Genomic DNA, 8143 nt, shown 5'->3' with positions numbered 1-8143 from the left:
TGGCATAGCTGTTAAAGCTGCTACTTGCAGTGCCGGCATTCCATATGGGTGCTGGTTCAAGTCCTGGCTGCTCCACTTTGGATCCAGCTCTGCTATGACCTGGGAAAGCAGTGGAAAATGACCCAAGTCCTTGGGCCCCTGAACCTGTGTGGGAGACCCGGAAGAAGCTCCTGGCTCCTGGCTTCAGATTGGACATCTGGGAAGTGAACCAGCAGATAGAAGACCTCTCTCTCTCTCTCTCTCTCTCTCTCTCTCTCTCTCTCCCCCTGCCTCTGTAACTCTGCCTTTCAAATAAATAAATCAATCTTCAAAAAAATGAGTTTTCAGTGCTCACTTCGGCAGCACATATACTAAAATTGGAAAGATACAGAGAAGATTAGCATGGCCCCTGCGCAAGGATAACACGCAAATTCGTGAAGCATTCCATGTTTAAAAAAAAAAAATGAGTTTTCAAAAAAAAGAAATGATGGCTGTCACACAAAAATAAAATGAGTGAGTACTAAAACAAATGTTTAACTGATTAACTGATGGGGTAACTTATAAGTGTTATGACTAGTTTAAAGGAAAATTCAAACTGGCACACAAAAATGAGGTGTCTCAAAAACTTCAAGGAAAACTATGAGCTTATTTTGCAAAGAAAAAATCATATATAGGAAATATATACTATGGAAAAACTGCATAAATTTCAATTTTTCAGTAAAATAAGCTCATATTTTAATTTTTTTAAATTTATTTATTTGTGAGGGAGGAGGGTGAGAGAGACAGAGTGAGAGAAAGAGAGAGAGAGAAAGCAAGAGAGAGAGAGCACAAGTTTCCATCCACTGTGACAAGCTCCCACAATGGCCATGACTGGTTGAAGTTAAAGTAAAGAGCCAGGAAATCAATCCAGGTCTCCCACAAGAGTATCATGAACTCAATTGCTTGAGCCATTTTTACTGCCTCCCAGGGGTTGCACTAGCAGGAAACTGGAGTCAGGAAGTACAGCTGAGTATCAAACCCAGGTACTCTTCTATGGAACATGGGCATCTTAACCAGTATTTTAACTGCTAGGACAAATGCCCCAATTCATACTTTTAATTTTTTACATGAATTCTTTGATGTACCCTCATATGTAGAGATCAAGAATGTTGAGATTTGGGTGGGCATTTAGCCTAGCAGTTAAAACACCCGTTGGGCCACCTTCATCTCATGTAGCAGTTCCAAGATTTGAGTCTTGATTCCATTCCTAATTCTAGCTTCCTGTTAATGCACACATCTAGGTGATGGCTCAAGCAATGAGCCCCTGCCACCCATGTGGGAGACTCAGAATGTATTCATGGCTCCTGGTTTCAGTCTGACCCAGCCCCAGCTTGCATGCATTTGAAGAGTGACCCAGCAGATGACTCTCTCTCTCTCCCTCCCTCTCTCACTCACTCTCACTCTGGCCCTCCCCTTCCCCTTCAAATAAATAAATAAATAAGTCTTTAAAAGAAAAATTACAATGCTGAGATTCATTTACAAATAAAGCAAAACCAGTCAATATCTAGTAGGCAATAGTCAATTGTAGTCACTGCATTTCTATACACAAGAATAATTTTGTCATTATCTATTTCCTATCATTTACAGAATTATAAATAAGTCAAAAAGACAATGGAAAGTGAAAACCACTTGAATAGATAGCTAGACAGGACCACTAATCTTCTTTTGCCCATTTCAAAGTCATTTACAATTTTTTCTGATGTGTTCAAACAATGAAGGGCAGCTTCCTTGTCCCTAAATGAGATAATCCAAAGATGTGTTCTACAGTTTCTCAACATGTCTTCAATGGGGTTCAGTTCAATCTGCCCACAGCTGTAAAACAGTCATTAACATTTTATTGGCTTTTCTTTACTCTTTCCCAGTTCACTTATTCATTCCTTCAGAACATTCCCTAGAATCATCCCTCAAATTTTCTGCTTTTACCCAATTCTTATCTCATGGCCTGTTTTTGGAGAAACCCAAACTAAGACAGATTCTCCATTCATGCACTTAACTCAATTTCCATAGATTGAAAGAGGCTTTCATCTTCAGAAATTTTCTTAAAAAAAAAAAAAAGATTTATTTATTTTTTATTTAAAAGGCAAACTTACAGAAAAAGTGAGAAAGGGAGACAGAGAAATTTTGCATCCACTGTTCACGCCCCAGATGGCCCCAAAGGCTGGAGCTGGGCCAAAAGCCTGGAGTTTCTTCTGGGTCTCCCACATGAGTGCAGGGGCCCAAGCATTTAGGCCATTCTCCCCTGCTTTTCCATGCACATTACCAGGGAGCTGGATGGGAAATGGAGCAACCAGGTCAAACCGGTGCCCATATGGGATGCTGGCACTGGAGGTGGTGGCTTAACCCGATGCACCACAGTGCTGGACCCAAGAAACTACTTTAAAATTTGGAAATATGAAGCTCCATAAAATGATTAACCTTTCTCTTCTCTGCACCCTCCACCTCCATGACCATCATCACCAGTATCACCTCCCAGAAGCTTGCTCAGATGATCAGCATTTCCTAATAAAGAGCACTGAACAAAGTTGACTCGGAGCAATACTAAGCTTATCTGTGTACATTGGTGTCCTGAGAGTATGGAGGTCATTCAGCAATGAATTTGTGTGGACATTTGCTGTTACTGATGTTTCTGTTGCTGCTATTCCCACTTCCATCAAGATATCCAGCCTGGGAGCAGAGGCCATGATATGCATTCACAGACCCAAGATCAGGAAACCATACACAGCATGTGAAAGAGTATTTCCCTAGACCAAAGTTTTAACAAGGCAAAACACAAACTCTATCCTGGAAATGTCTAAAATGTACATTAGTCAGCTTTTCATGACTATAACACAAGCTACTAATGAAGAAAGGAATGTCATTTCAGCTCACAAATCTGGAAGTTCACAGTCTAAGATCAGGCAGGTCTCACGGTTTAGTCATCTGGTGAGGGCAGAATGTGGTAACATCGAGGCTGTACAGAGAAACCATCACGCGATGAGTCAGGAAGCATAGAGAAAGACTAGGCCAAGCTCTCTATTGGAAACTACTTCCTGATGGCATGGCCCCCATGACCATAGGGCATCCCACTAGCCACCTCCTAGACACCGTCTTAATTGGATTGAGTTCCCATGCTCTCAGCACCATCAACCTATGATCTTAGAATTTAACCATTTTCATGAGTTTTGGAGCTATGTCCTATCAAACATAGCCAAACTTTTTAATTTTTCAACTATGTGGGGGTAGGTTGGCAAGATATGACCTGTATTGAGTCTACTCTCAGATTCAGATACCCTCTGTATCCTTTCTTCTCTGAATTCCATGTTAGATGTTAAATATTTGTCCATAAAAAGCAGAAAATCTCCATGCAGATAAGGGGCTATCAACAGAATTCCGAGATACCTACCAGGGTGGTTAATTTTGTAAATAGAATGAATAGCATCTTAATATCCAAGTTAAAGAATGCACAAACATAAATATATGCCATTTCTATCCTTCATGTAACAGAAAATAATAGAAGACTGGGCTCAAAAGACAATGTGGGGAGCCAATGCTGTGGCACAGTGGTTTAAAGGCTCAGCCTGCAGTACCTGCATCCCACATGGGTACCAATTTGAATCCCAACTGCTTCTCTTCCAATCCAGCTCTCTGTTATGGCCTAGGAAGGCAGGAGATGATGGGTCAAGTCTTTGGGCCTCTGCACCCATGTGGGAGACCCAGAGGAAGCTTCTGGCTCCTAGCTTTGGATCAGCTCTAGCTTGCAGCCATTTGGGGAGTGAACCAGTGGATGGAAGACCTTTCTCTCTCTCTGCCTCAACCTCTCTCTTTAAAAAATTTTTTCAAAAAATCATTTTTTTTACCTTGCTTATGTCCTAGGATTACCTTGCTTATATCCTAGGAGTAAAAATAAATTTTAAATTTATTTAAGAATGAATAATATTTTGAAAAGTATTAAAATGCTATTTTAAAATTGCCTCTCTAAGTACATGATGTTTGAGATATTTATTTTCTATGAAAGTGGGGGTAAATTTTATTTGCTTAGAATGTTCTGGAAGGAATGTAAAGATCTCTGACATTCAAAAGTAGCATAACCTTTCAAGCCAGGCAATTATACAAAGGATTATATAAATTGCTTTATTTTTCCCCTTTAGGATACTTCAAGCTGAGCTTTGCCAGATAATTTTGCATTAGGGAAGTCCAGACAAGAAAAGAAAAGGGAGAGTGCTTGCCTATTCTAGTGTCAGGAGATTTGGTGAAATAGACAGCAAAGTTTGGCTGAGAGAGAGAGGAGAGAGGAAAGAAGAGAGAGAGAGGGAGGAAGACAAGGAGTAGGTGAGTACAGTGAACAACAAGAGCCTCTGTGATGTTGCTCCTCATCCTCTCATTTCTTATTTATGCCTCTGAAACGTGATTACTCCAGGTAGGGCACAGGTAAACACATGTAGTGAACACTGTATGTTCACAACAACTAGGATTCACCAGAGAATGGCTGGTCTTCACTGCACCTCCATTGCCATAGACTTCAGGGATAGCCTGCTCATAACTGTCACATCTTCGCTCTGTGGCCTTCGACAGCCACTTCATTTCTCTGTTTTCTAGTTTACAACACACAGTGTGATTCAGAAACCAGGGTTTTTCTTTTTTTTTTTTTTTTTTTTTTTTTTTTTTTTTTTTTGACAGGCAGAGTGGACAGTGAGAGAGAGAGACAGAGAGAAAGGTCTTCCTTTTGCCATTGGTTCACCCTCCAATGGCTGCCACGGCTGGTGCGTTGCGGCCAGCGCACCGCGCTGATCCGATGGCAGGAGCCAGGTGCTTATCCTGGTCTCCCATGGGGTGCAGAGCCCAAGCACTTGGGCCATCCTCCACTGCACTCCCTGGCCACAGCAGAGAGCTGGCCTGGAAGAGGGGCAACCGGGACAGAATCCGGTGCCCCGACCGGGACTAGAACCCCGGTGTGCTGGCGCCGCAAGGCGGAGGATTAGCCTAGTGAGCCGTGGCGCTGGCCCGAAACCAAGGTTTTTCAAAACAGACCATTGTGAAGGTGGATAGGGATGGAGAGATGAAAGGGACTTACAGAAAGACACTCATGATCCCTTCCTGACTACAACCAGAGGAGCTCCTTGTTTACCAGTTACACATACTGGGTGTTGCTTTAAATTTCCATTTAAAGAATAATATTTAATAACAACAGTTGAAAACCACCGGGTGGACAACCTCTAAGGTCTTTTCTAGATTTTCTCATTTACACTGCTTCCTGTCTGGACTTCCTTTTCAACTTCTCCACCTTTTCACAATTTCCCAGGGACCCTCCACTGTCTTCTGGCAGCCCAGAGCCCCTTGGAGTGAGCCATCAACACAATTAACATTCAAGTACCTGCTGTAGTCTGACCATCGGTGTCCTCCCAAAATTCAGAGGTTAAAATCTGAACCTCCCAGGTGATGGTGTTAGATGTGGGGCCTTTGGGAGCTGGTTAGATCATGAGGGCACAGCCTTCATGGCTAAGGTGAGTGTCTTATAAAAGAGGCACAGAGAAGTCTCTCCTCTCACGCCTTCCCCCATGTGAAGACACGGAGAAGGCACCATCTATGAACCAGAAAAGAGGCCCTCCCCGGGCATCGAAGCTGCAAGCACTTTGATGCTGGACTTCCCAGCCTCCAGAACAGTGAGAAATAAGATTTTATTGCCCATCAGTTTCTCAGTTTATGATATTTTTCTATAGCAACTAAACAGATTGAAACAGTACCAGTATCACTGGTATTACCGCCAGACCCAGCAGCAAAGAGGCAATGCCTGTAACAACTGGGGGCTTCCAACACTGCTTCCACACTATGGTTACTGCAAGCCATGCCTGCTGCTAACACAAAAATATCTGATGGGGACTGTCTACACTGGCTTAAATATTGATAAGGGTAACCATGATAAGGATAACTTTATCCAGGACAAGGAGAATGCACTCCTCTCTCCAAGAAAGTTTATCTACTCTTTCCTCTCCTGGCTTTGCCGTCCCCCAGAAAAAAACAACTGTAGCCTTATTTCAGGGTTTGGGATGGGGTGACTGTGTTTGGAATATCAACCTTGGCATTTAAATTCCAGGAAAGCTCTGGCCTTTCCAGATTCTTCTATAGCCTGTTTGTCCCCAAATACACTTACATCCAAAGGTCAGCCTTTAGTAACTAATATAACAAATGATCTGTTGAAATCCACACTGAAGAATTAATGAAGCTTAGTGCTGGAGGGTATGGAGTAATTTGAAACTACTAAGGAGCTTTCAAAGGACATCTCCCACAGCCCCAAGATTCTGATACAGTTTTCACACCACCATTCCCAATCCACAGGGGATGCAAGAGGGTATGTGCTTTGTAGTTATTTATTTCTCGTGTGTGTGTGTGTGTGTGTATTCTTTTGGTTTGGCTTTGTTTGTTTGTTTATTTTTCCTTATTTTCTTTTCTTTCTTTCTTTCTTTTTTTGGAGGAGGTGGGAACTGTGCATTTTGGAAAGAAATCTCTGGTGAGTGAGAAGACATTTCTCTCCAGGAAAACCTCTGGAGTTTGCTGTGCATTGCTTGAAAAGATTTACATTTTATAATGTAAATTACTGAAACAAACAAAACCGTAATAACTGTAGATTTGCAAAATAAAGCTAAGAAAAGATATTTGCAATAGGCCAGCAACACCCTCTTGTACCAGCAGGGACTCCTCAGGTGGCTGTCAGAGCCAGAAGTGTTCCAGTCTGGATGAAATCTGTGCCATTGTTTTAAGGAGAGAGAGTTCCAGTAACTGTCTAAGTGATATGACCTCACAAACTCAGATTGTGGCTGTAGATGACCTGTCTTGGATTTACACCTATGCACCTAAGTATCTAATTCCATTCAAATACAGGTACTTAGCCCTTAAAGAAAAAATATGTACCTCAGTAGGTTAAAAATGAGTGCTAGGGCCATAGAATCAGTAGAATATACTACAAAATCTGTAAGCTGTGGGTTGTCCAAAAGTGATAGGGTTTCAATGGAAAAAACAAATAACAAAATCAAGGGTTTAGTGTGATTCCCATACTGCCTGCTTATGTAGCTAATGCCTGTGTGTGAGCAGAGGACATGGAGGTGATGTGAGGAGAGATGGGGGCATGCGAAGCAGGTGTGGTTTTATGGGAGGAGCGTGGAAGGGAGTGTGAGAGGTGTGGAGACCGTGTTCACACACATGGACATATTTGCATACATTTGGAGTCATGAACACTATAGGACTCCAACAAAGCAAAATGTTAAATGCACTCACATTCTTTGGATGCTTTATTTTTAACAAATTATTGGATGCTAGGACAGGACAAGTAGGTGTTGAAGAATAGAGGTAAAGTTCACAAACAATCCTCCAATACTTATGGCTCTTGGGACCAACAACAGAATCAAGACAGGAATTACACAGGGTGTTGTTCCTTACGGTTTCAACCAATGAGACCTTTAACAAACATTCTCCTTCATAAGCCAATAAATTGCCCAGAGCATGCCACCTTACTATGCCTTGTCCCCTGGACCCACCCCCAACTGAGACTCTGAAAAACAGAGAACTGGCTGACACTTCCAGCAGGTTGTGTGACAAAACAGTGGGGATCATGAGCAGAAAGCAATTCCCTCTATGGGGATGCTGGCATATTTGCAGCTGGAAACCTCCATGCCTCTTTCAATGTAACTTCAAAATAAATCATAATTTTCAGCACAGTGGGATTTTGTTGCAACTATTGGAGACTGAGCAAGTAATTATTTTTGGGATTGGAAAGCAAATAATGTAATATATATGTGAGGCCAATGTTACTTTATATTTTTTATCTAGAGTGCTTCTTAAAACACCTAAAAAGCAATTTGGAAATCTTAGTCATAGTCACCTAGTATTTCCTCTCCCACTGCAAGGAAGTTGCTGATAATGAGTCAGAGACAGCTAGTAGTTAACTATATAAGCATACTGCAAAGTTGATTATATCATTAATAATAAAAGTTACACACAGCCCTCGGTTTTACTTCTTTGTTTCTTTTGTAGCCTCTACAGCTTTCTCCTGCTAGTGTTTTCTAAGCCTTACAGTTTCTGTGGCTTCACTAGTGCTGAAATCTTGGAACAGATACAACTCTCTAAGCGAGGGACCAGCTCCCTCAAGAGGACT

At 41.8% G+C, this 8143-nt stretch overlaps 1 non-coding gene across 1 annotated transcript; it reads left to right on the top strand.

Moving 5' to 3' along the window:
• The first annotated feature begins 326 nt into the window (after positions 1-326).
• LOC133762620 (U6 spliceosomal RNA) lies at positions 327-433 on the top strand. The gene has a single exon (XR_009866294.1). It is a non-coding gene; the product is annotated as a U6 spliceosomal RNA (small nuclear RNA).
• Positions 434-8143: the final 7710 nt, after the last annotated feature.

Source organism: Lepus europaeus, chromosome 6 (assembly GCF_033115175.1).
Source record: "Lepus europaeus isolate LE1 chromosome 6, mLepTim1.pri, whole genome shotgun sequence".
Classification (NCBI taxonomy): domain Eukaryota; kingdom Metazoa; phylum Chordata; class Mammalia; order Lagomorpha; family Leporidae; genus Lepus; species Lepus europaeus.
The sequence above is the reverse complement of the archived record's forward strand: the minus strand, read 5'-3'. Positions and strand labels throughout refer to the sequence as shown.